This window comes from Lutra lutra, chromosome 15 (assembly GCF_902655055.1).
Source record: "Lutra lutra chromosome 15, mLutLut1.2, whole genome shotgun sequence".
Taxonomy (NCBI): Eukaryota; Metazoa; Chordata; class Mammalia; order Carnivora; family Mustelidae; genus Lutra; species Lutra lutra.
In genome coordinates this window covers 63,563,573-63,579,279 of record NC_062292.1, presented here as the reverse complement: position 1 = coordinate 63,579,279, position 15,707 = coordinate 63,563,573, and the positions used below count along the sequence as shown (strand labels likewise).

The 15,707-nt window shown below is 49.5% G+C and overlaps 1 protein-coding gene and 1 long non-coding RNA gene across 5 annotated transcripts in view; one reads left to right on the top strand and one right to left on the bottom strand.

The window, feature by feature from the left end:
• C15H1orf226 (chromosome 15 C1orf226 homolog) overlaps positions 1 to 15,707 on the top strand; it is a 264,987-nt gene that overhangs the window by 144,798 nt on the left and 104,482 nt on the right. The window lies entirely within an intron of this gene.
• Positions 8,313 to 15,196, bottom strand: LOC125085635 (uncharacterized). Its single transcript, XR_007122978.1, has 3 exons — positions 15,008 to 15,196; positions 14,113 to 14,233; positions 8,313 to 8,479 (listed from the first exon to the last, which is right to left on the bottom strand). It is a non-coding gene; the product is annotated as an uncharacterized LOC125085635 (long non-coding RNA).

Here is a 15,707-nt window from a genome sequence, read left to right as displayed (position 1 = left end):
TGTTAAAAGCTGCTTGGTAATGGCCGTCGTTGGAATGCTTGTCATTGTTCATTTCCTTTCTTCCTCTTGGGGATCAGGGAATTAAAAGGCCGTTATTGGAACTGATTTATTTTGCCTCTTCTGTAGAAAGCATTTCATCCCCTCTGCTGTGTCATAAAAAGTAGAAGTTCTTTTTTCTTCTCCTCAGGGAAGCCGAAGATGGGGAATGTTGTGATCTCTTGTGCTGTATGTGTGGGGTCCACGGACACAGCTGCAGGACCATTTCGGGGAATTGGACATTTTGTGGGGCTCTCTTGTGTCCTGCATCTGTTAGTCTGCCTCGGCTTTCTGCTGGTCTGGCTTCGAAAGGGCGAAGGTCCGTGAGACCAACTTGGAATCTGACTGTATAAATTTTAAAGAAGCAAATGCTTTTAGACTTTATTACAAACCAGATACAGTTGTTAAATATTCGTCATGACTACCTTCCTCTAATCCTTGTGATAACCCTATGATGTGTGGGCATGACTGCTTCATTTCCTACAAGGGAAACAAATGCTTCGAGGTTAGGGAACTTGCTCTAGGTCACTTTAAGTAGTAAGAGGAGGCAGCAGAATTATATTTACACAGTCTAGCTTCAGAGTCTGGGCACTTATGAATTAAGCCAGTGTAGTGGTTCTCAGACTTGTGCCTTGGAGTCTGCTTGTGTAAGTTTGAGGGTGTCTCTGGAACAGGGTGGGTTTAATGAAGCAAGGATGGGAAGGTACATTGGGCTTACAGAGTGAAGGCATTGAGTGCCCTATCTTACTCCATAGATGGTGGAAAGTCAGTAGGTTTTGGTCAGGGGAGAGCTGCTGGACATTGTTGGAGCTGTACTCTAGGACTGTCTCCTAGTAGACTTTTTTCTCTTATATAGTCAGCAGAGTCATTTTGGCCTCTGTTCTCCCCAGCTTCTGAACCCCTCCTGAGCAGAGCCTGTCTGTCCTTCTCTCTGTTCCCGGCACCATGTTATGTCCCTGTCCTTCCCAGTTTATACCTTCCTGTAAGATGTTGCTGCCCTGCTCTCTGTGATCCCAGTCCAACTGGAAAGAGCTATGTCACGGGAGGAGTGGCTGCTGCTAGAAGTCTCGAGCCTGTTCCAGAAAGTGCATGTGTCCCCAGTGTTCTGTAGAAGAACCCCCACCCCCACCCCCCAACACATACCACCCTCTGTCCTTGGCCAGTTGGAGTGGTGCATCTGGATTTGTGCAGGAAAACAGGCCATTCCTTCTGGGGTCCCCCAACTGCACCCCAACTCTAGCCCCTTCTGCTGCTTCCAGTGCTGTTTTGGTAGGATGCATGGCAGCCTGAGTCTGCCGGTAACAGACTCAGCCTACCTGTCCCCATAGATTGGGGCTGCGACTTTTTGGTTTAAATCTGAGAATTCCTTTAGTGAGTCCTTAATACATGAGGAATAGATGCAACACGGGGGAAAGTGTGCCTTTTACACATCTTACAACCCTCTGTAGACTTATCAGCTATCGTGAAGTTAGACCCTGGGCCCTTGTTTCTGAGAGCTTTCCCATCGTGGAGAGGTTCCCGCAGCTTACATTAATTTGCACCGACTCCTAGTTGTCTCCCTGCAACAGAGCATTTTTCTCCCCGTCTTGGTTGGATGGCATATGTAGCAACCAGCCTTGGCCCTCCTGTGCCTCTGCTTGGTTAGCGTCCCTAACCCAGAGAAGCCTGTCCCGGCCTCCTCCTTCTCCTCCCCGGCCCTCATCCTCGGGCACACCTGTGTGGGTGCCACTGCTGGGAGCTTGGTCAAGGCTGAACTGTCAAAGGCTTTTGCTGGCTTGTGTTTCAGACTCTTGGAGCATGGTCAGCAGTGCAGAAGCGTGCGCCATGGGGAGATCAAAGCTTTGGTGGCTGGATGGGTACAGACATTGCTCTGCTTAATTAAAACCAGGCCTGCATGCGTGCCCATGCCTGTGCCCGTTGAAGGCCCAAAGGCGGTCACACAAAGGTGACAGCAGTTAATCCCTGGCCTTCTGTCTCTTGGTCTGCATGGGGCTGGCCTTGGAGGGGGGCTAGCCCGCCTCACCCCTTCCCAAGATACCGCACACAGACACATAGGCATACGTGTGGGCTTGTCCTTGGCCTATACCTCTCTCTCATTGGCTGAACGAATCCTAGAGATAGGCTGAGGACTGGAGGGGACATGCAGGTCCTTTGGGCCCATCTGGTAGAGATCAGAACTGAGGCTAGAAGGATCCTCAGGGTGGGTTGGGAATAGAGCCTGTATAGTTCATGTCCCTTCTCCTTGTCCCAGCATAATGTCATGAGGCAAATGACATGTTGTGTAGCTTCTCATTCCAAAGATATTTATCTATCACCTGCTGTGGGCCAAGGTCTTTCGTATTCTGGATTTCATTCTGGACCTGCTCATCTGGCTCCTTTCCATCTTAAGTGCTACAGGACGGTTCAGCCTCGTGAGCCCTCTGCAGGTAGCTCTCCCGCTACCCAGGCGGCAGATTTGAATTCCTACCCTATCAGGCCCTGTGCTAACGTTTCCTCGTTTACCCAGCCCAAAGGCAACCATATACTGAGCCCTGATAAATGCCCGAATCTGTGTCCAATACTTTGCAGAGCTGTCTCAATCATCTGAGAAGTATTTTTAGGGAACCCATCTCTCACAATAGGACATTTGTACTGTGCAGCCAAGGCGCTGCGAGCTCGAGCAGTGTGCCCAAGGACACCCGGGAGAAGCTACAGGACCATCTTTACTCTATCCACCCACCTGGCGTAAAAGCACATGCTTCTTCTTGCCCTTGCGTTTGACCCTGCTAAGCTCCGAGGAGGTGGGGCAAGTCTGTCTGTCTGGTCTTCCGCCGCCTCTCTCCATCCTTCTAGAAAAGAGTATCCAAACTTTTGTTTGTTTCTGGTGGGACTTATTCTTCATTCTCTTTCCTTTAGATTCTCACTATTTAGAGATGGAGTCTCTCATTGGAAACCCACAGCCCCGAGGCCGGCCCACCGATTTCAGTGAGACTGGCAGGTTCAAGGCCGCCATTCACCAGCTTGCTCTGATGCAGATCCTGCTGGCTCCCTCACCCATCCCCCTCCCCAGTGCTGTCGGGGCAGGTTCCTGTAGCTAAATCACTGATTATTTGGGAGTGAAGCGGTATCATCTGGATGGTAACGTGTTCATCAGGGCCTCGGCTTACCCTTGATCCTCAAAGAAGTGCAGTAATCTGTGTATGGGCTATTGAATTCGTCTTGGTGTCTGGGGAGAAGGTAGTGACTTAAACCAGCTTTTTTCCCTCTTACTGCTAAGACCAGCCCACCTTTGCTGGGGAGGATTCTTGACTCTTCCCTTCGTGGTAGGGACTCCTGAACCAGTCTTTTCAGGAACTTTGGCCTGAAAGCTACGATCAGTCCCTCAGAAGTAAGACCTCTGTTCTTCTTTGGGCAAATTCTTATTCAAGGCAGAGGGCCATGGATCGTGTTGGTGGAATCCATTTTCTAATGTTGACTTCAACCTAGCAAAGCCCTCTTTAAGCCATTTACCTCTAACATGGGCCATGGGAAGGCAGTGCATCTGCTGGGACGAGAGGTCAGGAGGGTGGGATTTGGTTTCACGTCCTGCTAATCCTGCCCTCACCCAAGGCCTTAGGCCAGCCACTTTCTGTCCCTGTTCCCCTATTTTGCACTGAGATTCACATGAGCATTAAGGCCCACTGGGGACCAATCCCTTTTTCAGTGTGGAGCCTGGTTTGGTGAGGATGCTGGTCAATTTTGATTTTTAAGGCACACCGGACTGTGGATTATCTCTGCCTGAAATTCCACGGCAATTGTCAGTTGGCCTACAAGAATGAAAACGAGACCTAAAGAACTAAAGCGTTATAACTAAGTCCTTTATTAAAAGAATGCTCAACTCAAGTGAACACAGACCACCCGTTCTAACATGCCATCGGCCAGCCCGCTTAAATTTAGGGAGACTTGGCAGAGAAAGGTTTAGCTTTGTATCTTGCAAAGTGGAAGCGGACACTGCACATAAAAACTGATACTGTTGCTGTTCCTGGTGTTCTCCCCATGAAGCCAAGTGTGGCTTTACACATTGGCTGTGGTTGGCAATGGCATCTATGGTAGGAAGAAGGTAAGGGATTGGAAGGATTTCATCAGAGCAGCCGCTCTCTTCCATGATCTCCATTTAACTTACTTGCTAGTCTCCATCCCTTTTACAAAATGCATTAATGGCTACTGTATGCTCTATGCCCATGTTATTTTTGTGTGCACAGTAATTCCCCTCCATTAAGGCTGAGTGCGAAGCAAGAGTCCATTGTGCAAGTTGCTGTTACCTGTTTGCAACAGTAAATTTGCTGTTGTAACTTGAGTAACTTGATCATGACATAAATGGAATGAGTGGGAGGATAGATAGCTAACATGCATTGAGCACCACTAGGTGCTAGGCACTCTTCCAAGTGCTTAACACCTAATCGCCTCTAATTGCTGTGTTAATGAAACTAAGTTGAGGGTTTCCAACAAAATTGGTAAAAGTGAGTTGCTACAAAAGAAATTGCTGGTGAGCTAGGTACAAAGACAATGGCAAGAGTTAAAAAGTTGAAAAGAGAGAAGCAGCTGTGGAAGGGGTCTGCGACCAGCAATCTTTGTGTCTTACTGTGTGATGTCTTCAAGTTCTTCATCCACTTGGAAGAAAGCAAACTAGAAATCTGGGTCAGTATTATTTATGCAAGGAAGACTTTGGGCAATTAATCTGTGGACCCATACCTAAAGGACAGATCACCAATAGGCTCAAAAATATTAGTAAACCTATGTTTATATACTTATGTTAAAATGCTCAAGGTATGTCCATTTTGTTTTGTTTTGTTTTGATTCATGGCTTTAACATCTGTTTTAACTAATGGACCATAATAGTCTTGATAAGAAGTCTTTTGCTATAAAAGTCACCGAAGCCAAAACAGATATGAGCCCCAGATGGCTCCAGTCCGTACGCAGGTGCCCACAGGTGGGCTGCTCAGGCTCCTCTTTGGAACGAGTCTCTGAAGTAACCATTGTGGCCCACGGATCATGTTCTCTTACTACAAGTCCCTTTCCCCCGCCGTCAGTTAAAGTGGGTCAGATTGGATTTTAGCCTGTCAACTGTATCCACAACTTGGTGGACTAAGTCTGCGGACGTTTTGGAGCTCTGTTTCAAGGGCAATGCAATTTGGCATAAGAAAACACCGACTGCCCTTTGGTGCCTGTCCCAGAAGAGGTCGACTTGCTGTTCCCGTGGTCAGCTCCTTGGCGGATGAGAAGGGCAAGCACGTGCGCACCCGCGTGTATGTATACCCAGGCTTGGGGTCAGCGAGCCTACGGGCCAGGGGCTGGGCTCTGAGCTTTAAGGACACAAGAAAATACCTGATGTGACCACTGCCCTCAAGCTGGGATATGTGTCTAGAGGAGCCCGCTACAACTGGCTGAGCCAGATGGAGTGTCAGGAGCCATTGGAAGGACGAAGACAGCAGGAGGGGCTCCTGGAGGGAGAGCAGCGGAGCAGCACGGTGACGACACAGAGGAATTAGACAACCCAATGACAATAACTGAGGGAATCATCCGCTTTCAAAGAGCTTTTATGTTTCTCTGATGTTATTCTCAATAGTTGCAGGGAGTAGAAGGACCCCCTTGACTGCTCACCGACTCTTGGGACACAGATGAAGAGGGAAGGCGGCTTGTGTCTGATGTGGAACCAGGGCTTGGACCAGGCTTCCCGGTGTGTACATGGTTCTGCTCCCAACGCCAGGCTTTGAAGCTTCTAGCGCACTCGCTCCCCTCCCTGCCCCCGGAGTGACACATTGAAACCAGCCCCTTAACTGCCCAGGTTACATTGTCTTATTGCTTTACTGTCTCCTTTTTAAGAAGCTGCAGCTATCACCAGCTACTAAATGTGGGGCCTCACTGACCTCTGGGACTGAATGGTGTGTGCGTGTCCCCTGCCTGCTCACCCGGCAGGTGGCTCGGGATTCCTGTCATCTGGCTCTGGGCGACAGTGGCTGGGGCAGCACCCTTAACCAGCACTCTCTGAACCCTTCAGGGAAATCTTAGGTAACACATTCTCTCCACTCCGGGGCAGACTGAGCTGGGCGCTCGGCAGCTCCCTGCTGCTTAATAGGGTGGCGTTTGCAGAGGTAAAGCCACCTGGACGGAGGGTCCTTACAGCAGAGTGCTTATTCCCGCTGGAGCCTGAACTCCACTGTGTGAGCAAAGGATCTGGAAGCTTCCCTCCCCGTTCCTCGTACTCAGAACAAACCCCACAATGCATCGGTGACAAGTCAGCATGTGTTGTTGAGGGCTTTGTGTTTATACCGGGGCCCTGGAAGACGTAAACAAGCACGGGGGAAGAGTACAAGGCCATGGTCCGTCCTTCATGGTCCATTCATTCATTCACTTAACAAAGATTTACTGAGCAGCTCTGAAGTGCGGAGTGGTGTGCTAGGTATTAGAGATTCCATTTGGAGCAGCTGTGGCCATGGCCTGGTGGAGTCCTCCTTCTGGAGGGACACAGACAAGGGCTGATTGCACCGGGGTGTGATAGATGCCGTGGGTGCTCACGAGAAGTTGGGCAGCTGTGTGTGGTTTTGTTGATGGGGGGTGGGGTGCTGTTCACTGGCTGTTGGCTGAAGGCGTGAGTAGAGGCCAAAATCCAGTCCACCCACTCTCAAGACACTGCTGCCTTGGGGTAGAAGAGCATTTTTGTAAGTGACAGAAGGACCCTCAGGAACCAGCAGTGTCCTTGACTGGAAAGACACCTGAACTAGAGTTGCAGGGAGAGAGTAAGCTTGGAAGGAAACATTTGAGCTGAGACTGGAAAGATGACTAGGAATTAGCCACGGGGTGGTGTGAGGGGTACAGAGGAGAGATGGGAAAGAACATTCCAGGCAGTGTCCTAATTTCCAGCATTGGGATGGTAGTTAGCACGAGCCGGCTGCTGGTCTGAGGGCTTTAAGTTGATCCTCGTAGGAGGAAGTTGCGCGTGGAACAGCGCTGAAGTGAAAGAAAACACGGCATGTTTTGGATTCTGGAGGGTGTCCATTGTGGGTAGAGCACGGAATTCAGAGGGAAAGGGGATCCGTGAAGGTGGGGCCAGTGCCTGCAGCTCATCATGTTGTGCCACCCTTGCTGTGTGCTGGGTCCCCGGAACACGCAGTGCACAGTGACACGTTTTGCCCTCAACACAACCCTGTGGGGCAGGTATTATCTTATCCTCAGGCAGATGCAGACGAGACCAAGGAGGATGGAGTAACCTGCCCAGGCTAGCCTGCAGAAGGGGAGAGACAGACTCACAGTAAGACACCAGGTTTGGTCCCCACACTGCCCAGCCAGGAGGAATGCGAGCCCAAGATAGGCTGCCAAGAGCCTACTGGGCAGCGGGGAGGAAGGAGAGCCAGCCAGACGGGGTGACGGATCTCAGCAGGGGCAGGAGGGCAAGCCGTGCCCCTCTGTGGACGTGGATGGACCACGTGGTGCCATCGCGAGTCTTTCCCAACAACTAAGGGACAATGAAAATCCGTCCTCATAAATGACTGTGTTTATACCTAAACACAATCCTATGAAAGTCGGATGTAGTATCCACTGTGGCCATGGGGAGGAAGAAGAGTCTCCAGGGAAGTAAAAAACAAAAACAAAAAACAAAAAACAAACAGATCCTCACTCTGTAAGCTCATTTGTTCATTCACTCAGCATCTATTTCTTGAGCATCTCCTAAAAGCCAGAAGCTCAGTGAGGTGTGATGGGTGATACGCAAAGCCATTCCCTGACCCTGAGTGGACGGGGACTTTAAAAGTTAGACAGGTCAGTGCATGGATTTAAAAACGTGTCTGCAAAATCTTTGACACTCGTGTCAGGGAGAGAAATGAGTTCTGTGACTGCCCCTGCCTGGATCCTAGGCTGACCTTTAGGGGCTCCCCGATTGCCCATAGATCGCTGTGGAGGCGCTACACTTCTGAGGCTCGTTTCCAAACAAGACCAGACATCTACCCTCACTGTGAGGGGACCCAGCTGCCAAGGAGCCCAGCTAGCCTCCTCCAGCCAGGCCGGAGAGGCCACGTGCAGACACTCTGGTCGACAGCTCCCGCTGGGCTCCGGTCAGTAGCCAGGGCCGTCTGCCAGCCTTGTGAGCGGGCCATCTCGCACGCCCGGCCCAGGCTGACCTTCAGGTTACGGCAGCTCTAGCCAGCCTCCTGCGCCAACGCCATGAGAACCTCAAGCAAGATCCGTCAGCCCAGCCTCTCCCACGTTCCCAACCCACGAAGGCAGAAACCAAATAAAAAGATGGTTACGGTATTAGAGATGTTTTGAGTCATTGTTTAGAAAGCATCTGGAAGAGTCCGCCACCGGGAGCCGAGGGAGGCAGCACCTCCAGGCACCCAGCGGACGTCGGGCTCAGATCCTGCGAGAGAGCGCGGGTCCGACAGTGAGTGTCCGCTTTCCAGCTGCCTCTCTGCTTTTATTGCGAACTGGTCTTCGGGAAGGAGGGGGCGGGCAGAGGTAGAAGAGGACAAGTGAAAACGGACAATGTAATTCAGAGGTCTTGATTTTTGCTGCTCTGGGTTGGAGCTGACAGCCGCCGCTCCGCACGCACCCACGCACCCAGCCTGCCGGCCGGGGGCCTGATTAAGTTACAGGCGTCCCTGACGGAGCCTACTGTGCTCCGTCTTTAAGCCGGTCACGAGTGGTGCTCTCGGCTTTATTCAGGTCTGACACCTGCTCCAAGTGTTTGCAGACGCGTCTGCAGGGTCTTCGCCTTGGGCTCGGCCGTGGAGTAGTTCTGGCTCAGACGGGGGTTGAGAGGGGGTTAAAGGCGTCCTGCTCCGGGTCCCCCACGCGCTGGGGAAGTGCGAGGCACGTGAGGTGTGGGTGAGGGTGAGGGGCGCTGGGGAGGGGCTGTGGTCTGAGATTGTGTCCCATAAGAGGCCAAGGCGTTCGCTTCCTCCATTCTGGGTCCCACCTTTGCTCCCCGCTTCCTCGCCTGTGGGACGCCTTCTGTTGTCACAGCAGAGACATGGGGAGAGGTGGCTGTTGGTGAATAACAGGTCCCACCCGTTGCCCTCACCCTGCTGGGAAGGAGCAAGGAGACCACAGTTTCCTCATTGTTACAGGAAGAGCAAACCTCTCTTCCCCGCCGGGCTGGCCTTGCTTCTCCCCATTCTCTGTCCATTACGGCGGAAGTCGTGTTGTTTTCACCAGAAATATCTACGGGCAGCTCTGGGAATTGCTTCTGGGAGACCGGGTGCTCCCGGTGAGTCTCCTCTCTTAATTAATGTTTCTAATTTTTAGTCATTTTGAAATGAAAGAACTTTGCCCCTGGGCTGTCCAAGATGCTTGCCGTCGGTACGCTCTTGCCGAGACCCAGAGGAGCAATTTTCAATCTCATTTAACCCGCACAGCAGCTATTGTAAGAGCTGGTGCAGGATCTTCTTCACCCCACAGGGCGGGCGTGACAGAAACCTGATTCACATTCAGTGTCTGTACTGCCTGGGCCCACAGGGAAGCCTCTTGTTTACCTGAGGTGAGTCCCGGGGTCCTTCAGGAGCTGACTCTTCCTCCTGTCAGAGCCCTGTCTGGATTTTCTTTTTTTTTTTTTAAAGATTTTATTTATTTATTTGTTAGAGAGAGAGAGGGAGCGAGCATGAGCACAGGCAGACAGAGTGGTAGGCAGAGGCAGAGGGAGAAGCAGGCTCCCCGCTGAGCAAGGAGCCTGATGTGGGACTCGATCTCAGGACGCTGGGATCATGACCTGAGCCAAAGGCAGCCGCTTAACCAACTGAGCCACCCAGGCATCCCCCCTGTCTGGATTTTCAAAGACACTGTGTCATGGACACCATCTCCCTTCTGAGCTGGGGACTGGCTCTGCAGGGCACACGGGCCCTGGAAGGTTCTCACCTGCCTGCTGTGAGAGTCACGCCTGCGCTTCGTGGAGCTTGTGTTCCTCGTGGAAGCTGGGCCGGTGGGTGGAACGGAGGGGCAGGTGGGGGTCCAGCTCCGTGGGGCAGGTTCTCTTCAGGGAGCACCTGTTGGGAAAGTCCGTCAGCCTGTGTCATCTCCCCACTCTCTGTTGAGGCAAGGCCCCTGCTGAGGCCAGTAGTTGATCCCCATCTTTTCAAGTAGAGTTGACACACAATGTGGTGTGAGTTTCGGGTGGACATTGTGATTTGACAGCTCTGTGTTACGCTGTGCTTACGTGCGTGGCCGCCATCTGTCACCGTGCAGCGCTATCGCAATACAGTGGACTGTGTTCCCTCTCCTGTGCCTTTGATCTCTTCATTCCATGACTGGAAACCTGCACCTCCCATGCCCCTTCACCCATTTTGTCCTTCCCCCATGGCAACCACCCGTGCGTGGGTCCCCTTCCCCCTTTTTCGGACACTTTCTCAGAGACTCTTCCCTCGAACCAACCTTAGTCGCCATCTGTTAACCTGGAAGTGTTGAAAACCTAAGGCCCATTTCATGGCTGCTCCAAGTTCTGTGGGTTCTGAACGAACAGTCACAGGATTGTATTTGTTTGCAACTGGTGGAGGACTTCAAGGTAATTTAGGTTAAGCCTTGCACTTTACAGATGAGCAATTTGGGGTTTTGAGAAGTTTGGTGCTTTGCCTGAGGATATACGCCTATTTAGCAATAGAGCTTCGAGAATCCTCTCAGGTTTCCTGCTCTTAGATCAGTATTTGCTTTGCATTCTATTGCTTGACCTAAAAGCAGTACCTGCCAATGGATTTAAGGCAGGGTTTCCACATCATTCTTTGTTGTGGGGGCTGACCTGTGCTTTGTGGACCTTCAGCAGCATCTCTGGCCTCTACCTTCCAGGTCTCAGGAACAACTCTTTCCCCACCCAGTTGTGAGAAGCAAAAATGTCTCTAGACTTGGCCAAAAGTTCTGTGGGGGGCTGAGATGTTCCCTGACGAGAACGGCTTCAAGTTAGTGTGTCTTTTAAGGATTTATTTATTTATGAGAGAGCAGGAGGGTGTGTGTGTGCATGTTGGGGGTGGGGAGAAGGGCTGAGGGAGAGCAAGAATCCCAAGCAGGCACCACGCTCAGTGCAGAGCCTGATGTGGGGCCCGATCCCATGACCCCAAGATCATGACCTGAGCCGAAATCAAGAGTCAAATGCTTAACCGACCGAGCCCCTCAGGCACCTTAAAGTTAGCGTATCTTTAAAGAAACAGACTTATGTTCACTCATCCTAGTAGTGTGTGAGTGTAAAGCAGACAAGCAGCAGGCAGGGATTTGAGAAGACACGAGGCTTTCCAATGAGCTGTGACTAGACCGGCTCCTGGGGTTTCAGACTGTATTGCCTGTGGCCTCACTTCCATGTTTAGACTGTGATGCCACCAGAAGGAGATTCTGGCTGGGTGAGGGAACAGTTAGAGGAAATCAGTAGGATATTTGGTCTATTAAGGGAAACACTCACGACAGACATTCTTGTATAAGAGCCTTGTCTCCAGAATACGTAAAGGACTTAAAGTCGCCAGCAACCAAGTAAGTGACCCATTTTATTTTATTTTTTTAAGATTTTATTTATTTGAGAGAGAGAGAGAGAAAAAGCACGAGAGGGGGGAGGGTCAGAGGGAAAAGCAGAGTCCCGATGTGGGACTCGATCCCGGGACTCCAGAATCATGACCTGAGCCAAAGGCAGTGGCTTAACCAACTGAACCGCCCAGGCGCCCCAAATGACCCATTTTAAAAGGCGGGCAAAAAATTTGAACAGACACGAAACCAAAAAAGATGACAAGACTATGACAAGATGTTCAGCATCATTAGTCCTTTGGAAAATGCGGGTTAAAACAAAAGGAGATGCCACCACTTCACGTAAGCGTGGCCAAAATCGGAAAGACGGTTGCTGTCAAGTGTTGGGGAGGCTGTGGAAGTTCTGGAACCCTCACACACTGCTAGTGGGGATGGGAAGAGGTACAATCACTTTGGAAAATGGCTGGGCAGTTCCTTAAAATGTTAAACATACACCTACCATGTGGTCCAGCCTTTCCACCTCTAGGCATTTCCCCAGAAGAAATGCAAGTGCACATCCATTGTACATTCATGGCAGCTTTAGCGCAGTGACCCAAACTGGAAACAGCCTAGATGTCCATCAGCCATTACTTTTTCAACCTTGCATTGTGAGTGAGACATTTTCACATCCTGCCAAACAGATCAAGTTCAGTAAAGAAATGGATCAGATTGAGAGCATCTGTTTGGGTCCAGATACTGACTTGCTTTTTGAGTGTGTCCGTGTGTCATTAGAGTAAGTCAAGTGACACTTCTGTTCTTTCTGGTGATGGAGTTTGGCAGTGGAATTGGTAATCTTTCCTCTGTAGTCCCAGATCGGCTATTTTAATGGGCTGCTAGGTGATGATGGTTTCTTTAAATATCGAGATTTAAAAGATCACACCTAGCTTTAAAAACTAGTTCTGTTAATGCATTTTATTTATACAACATTAAAACATTTAGGGAGTAAAGATGTTCTTGGTCACTGTAACTCCTCTTAAAGATGGCAGGCCAGATGCCCTTATGGCTAGAATTCTTCCCAAAGAATCGAGTTGGGAACCAAGAAAAGAAATTATTTCAGGGGAGGGTAGAGTGATAATTCCTGCCCCAGAAATAGCCAAGATTTCTGTGATGTGTGTGGGTGGGTTGAGACTCGCTTTAGAATCCATTTTTAAAATTTAATATATATTTTTTGAGTCCCTGATAGGTCTTGGGCATTGAGATCCATAAAGGAAGTAAGACACCATCCAGTCTTGTCTTTAAAGATGTCATAGTCCAGTCAAGAGAAAGACAAGTCTGTGCACAAGGACAGTCTGGAATGATGAATGCCACAGTGGAGACGGGCATTTGGTGCTACTAGCAGAGCACACCTAGATCAATAATAAAAAGTGAGGTGGGGGTTGATCAGGAAATGCTTCCACATTCCTCCTAGATACCCTAGCTTGGTGCTGGGTGTTCGAGCATGGGGACCAAAAGTTACTAGTAAAAGATATGGTTCTTGCTATCAGAGATTTTAGTCTAGCAGAGATAAAGTTAGTATGCATGGGACTAAGATGGCCATGTGTTGAGACGGTGTAAGGTGTTGGAAGCAGTCCTGCGATGAGTGGCAAGAGAATTTGATTCTGGCCCGGACTCTGCCCCCATGTGGCTCTTGACCCCGGGACAAGTCACTCACCGGCTCTCTGGGCCTCAGTCTTTTTAACTCTAAGAGGAGAAGCCAGAACAATGTATGCTATGTCAGGTACTTTCTAGGTCTCTCCACGTTGTAATGTGTCGAGGGGAGATCTGGGGAGAGCTTGACCAGTTTGTTCTCATTGGAGAGATCTGCCTCGGTGAAGCTCTGGTTGAAGAGAAATGCCATCCGTTATTAGGGTGGGCAAACTCTGGGAGTGAGATTTTTAAAGCTCTGAAGACTTTTTGTGGGAATCCTGTTTAAAGCTAAAGCAAAGGGTGAGTCTTCCTTGCTGGAACCAAGAGCATTGGTCCCTTTGGCCTCTGTCCTTCAGTGACCCCTTTTTGATTGTGTGGTCTTGACTTGGCTTTGGGTTCCTGATCATTATCAAGAGGGACCTACACCCAAGATCTAGAATACCTAGCATGTTCTCTCTTGTCCTGGGGCCTTCCCTCCTGGCATGTAGGATTAGCTAGTGCCACCAGTCCATGATTGGACAGACGTTTGCTCCTCTTGCTTCTTTCTTAATCCCTCCTGTCTGACGACATGGCAGGACATGTGCTCCTGATCTAAGAGTGTCCCAACAATGCACAGCACTGTTATTTGAAAGAAAAACATAAATAAGGAACTTGTACAGAATTGGAGGAACTGAATTGCATATTTTTTTCTCTGCCCCATCCGGTGCGCCTGAATGCCTCCTTTGAGGCGCTCACTTCCTGGAGCAGACCTGAAGGACCGCAGGTCTACGTGGCAGCTTGGCGAGCGCTTGTGGTGATGGATTTCCAACTTGGTGTCTTTCTAAAGGGTGTGGAAGACATGAAGATGTTCTAGATTGGGGTAGCAGCAGTGAATTGTTTCTACTCTCCTTTCTACTTCTGGACTCCAGATCTTTTCCAGCTCCCATTTGTTACCCTAAATTCAATGTATGGGGTTCAACAATGTACCTGCCATACTGATTCCTTGTTTTCCTCCAGACAGAATCTGGTGGCCATCCACGGTCTTCCAGAGAGTTTCTCCTCTAACTTCAACAGCTTATTCCCAGTTGAAATTTGACTTCCCAAATGACTGTGGGGGAAACGACAGGTCTGTCAGGCTTGATGACTAGAAAATAATCAGAAGGCTAGATAAGAAAATAATCAGAAAGCTGTGTGGGGATTTATTCCATTTTGTCACCTATAATTTTAATGTCAGAGTAATTGGCTAGGTACCAGTTATTTTCTAAACAAAAGGTTGGATAACACAAAAAGAGTTGTAACAGTCCTGTCTGGAGTAATTGAAGTTAAAAAGCCTTTTGCTAGTATGGATGGGACCAGCAACATGGTACTTGACACATGAGAGGACAGTTCCTTGATGAGGCTTTATACTATGTGAAGTAGACTGGCAGTAATTGAGAATCAGCAGGTAAAGTGCCCAAGGTCATGCATATAATAAGGGATGAGACTGACTTTCAAATTCTGATCTTTCAGACTTGATGCCAAATCCAATATGTCTTCCATGACCGTATGCATTTATGATTAATGGAACTTGTCTAATTTACCCATAAGCTGCTCTTGTTAGATTAAAAATAAATGAACACTTTATTCATGGTAAGTATTATGAGATAGTAGCAAAACTCTGAGGAACTTTTAATATATTCCCCTTTTACCTGAAAAAACATTTCAGCAGGAAAGAGGGGAAAGGACGGACAGCTTACATTTATTTCCTTATGGTCCTACATCTTCAGGGGTCATGGCCTGGACTGTGCTGATGACCCTTATACCCGAGTGTTTTCTGTGGAGAGCCTTGATGACAGGACCAAACAGATGGGTAGAGGTCAGTTTCATGTGCCACGGTACTCACCCCAAACCCAGAACAAATAAGATCGCACCACAAACACTCACGTCCCAAATTCATTTCCTTGGGACACTAGAGGTTTTGTTACTTATACCATAGAAGTCTTCGGGGGGACCCATCTCAATATGTGTTTTCATCTTGAGTTAAATCCAACTCTTCTTGTTTCCTTCTCCATCAAACCACACCCCCCCTTGCCTTTCTGTCAAGGGGTGATGGACAATAGATGGTAGCAACAGTTTCTATGGTAACAGCATCTGAGTCATCTCCTTGGAAACCTACATAAAGGCCTTCCATCTCCAGACCAGCTCAGTGCAACTTGGAAGGCCTTTGTTCCCATGAATGTATCAGCATGGGGCAGCAAGCTCTCCCGGGCTCTGGCCACTGCAGTTTCCTTTGGCTCACGATGTCCACGGCAGTCTGGGTATAGAGTTGGATTCAACCAAATGTGGGGGTCGGTGGGCCCTGGGGTGCTTTTCTCAGCCTAGCCCATGTCCAGAATGCATTGTCTTTGGTCCAACAGCAGATGCCCAGCAGCTTTAGCCAGTAGACTGCTTGCTTTTTAAAATGCCCAGATGACTCAACCAAGTCTCCCACAGTGACCAGCGATGGATCAGAATAAAGCAGGACTGCTTCAGAACGCTGATGAGCTGGGTATTTTGGCATGGTCCTGAAGAGAATCCTGAAATGGGGCACCATGGGATAGCTT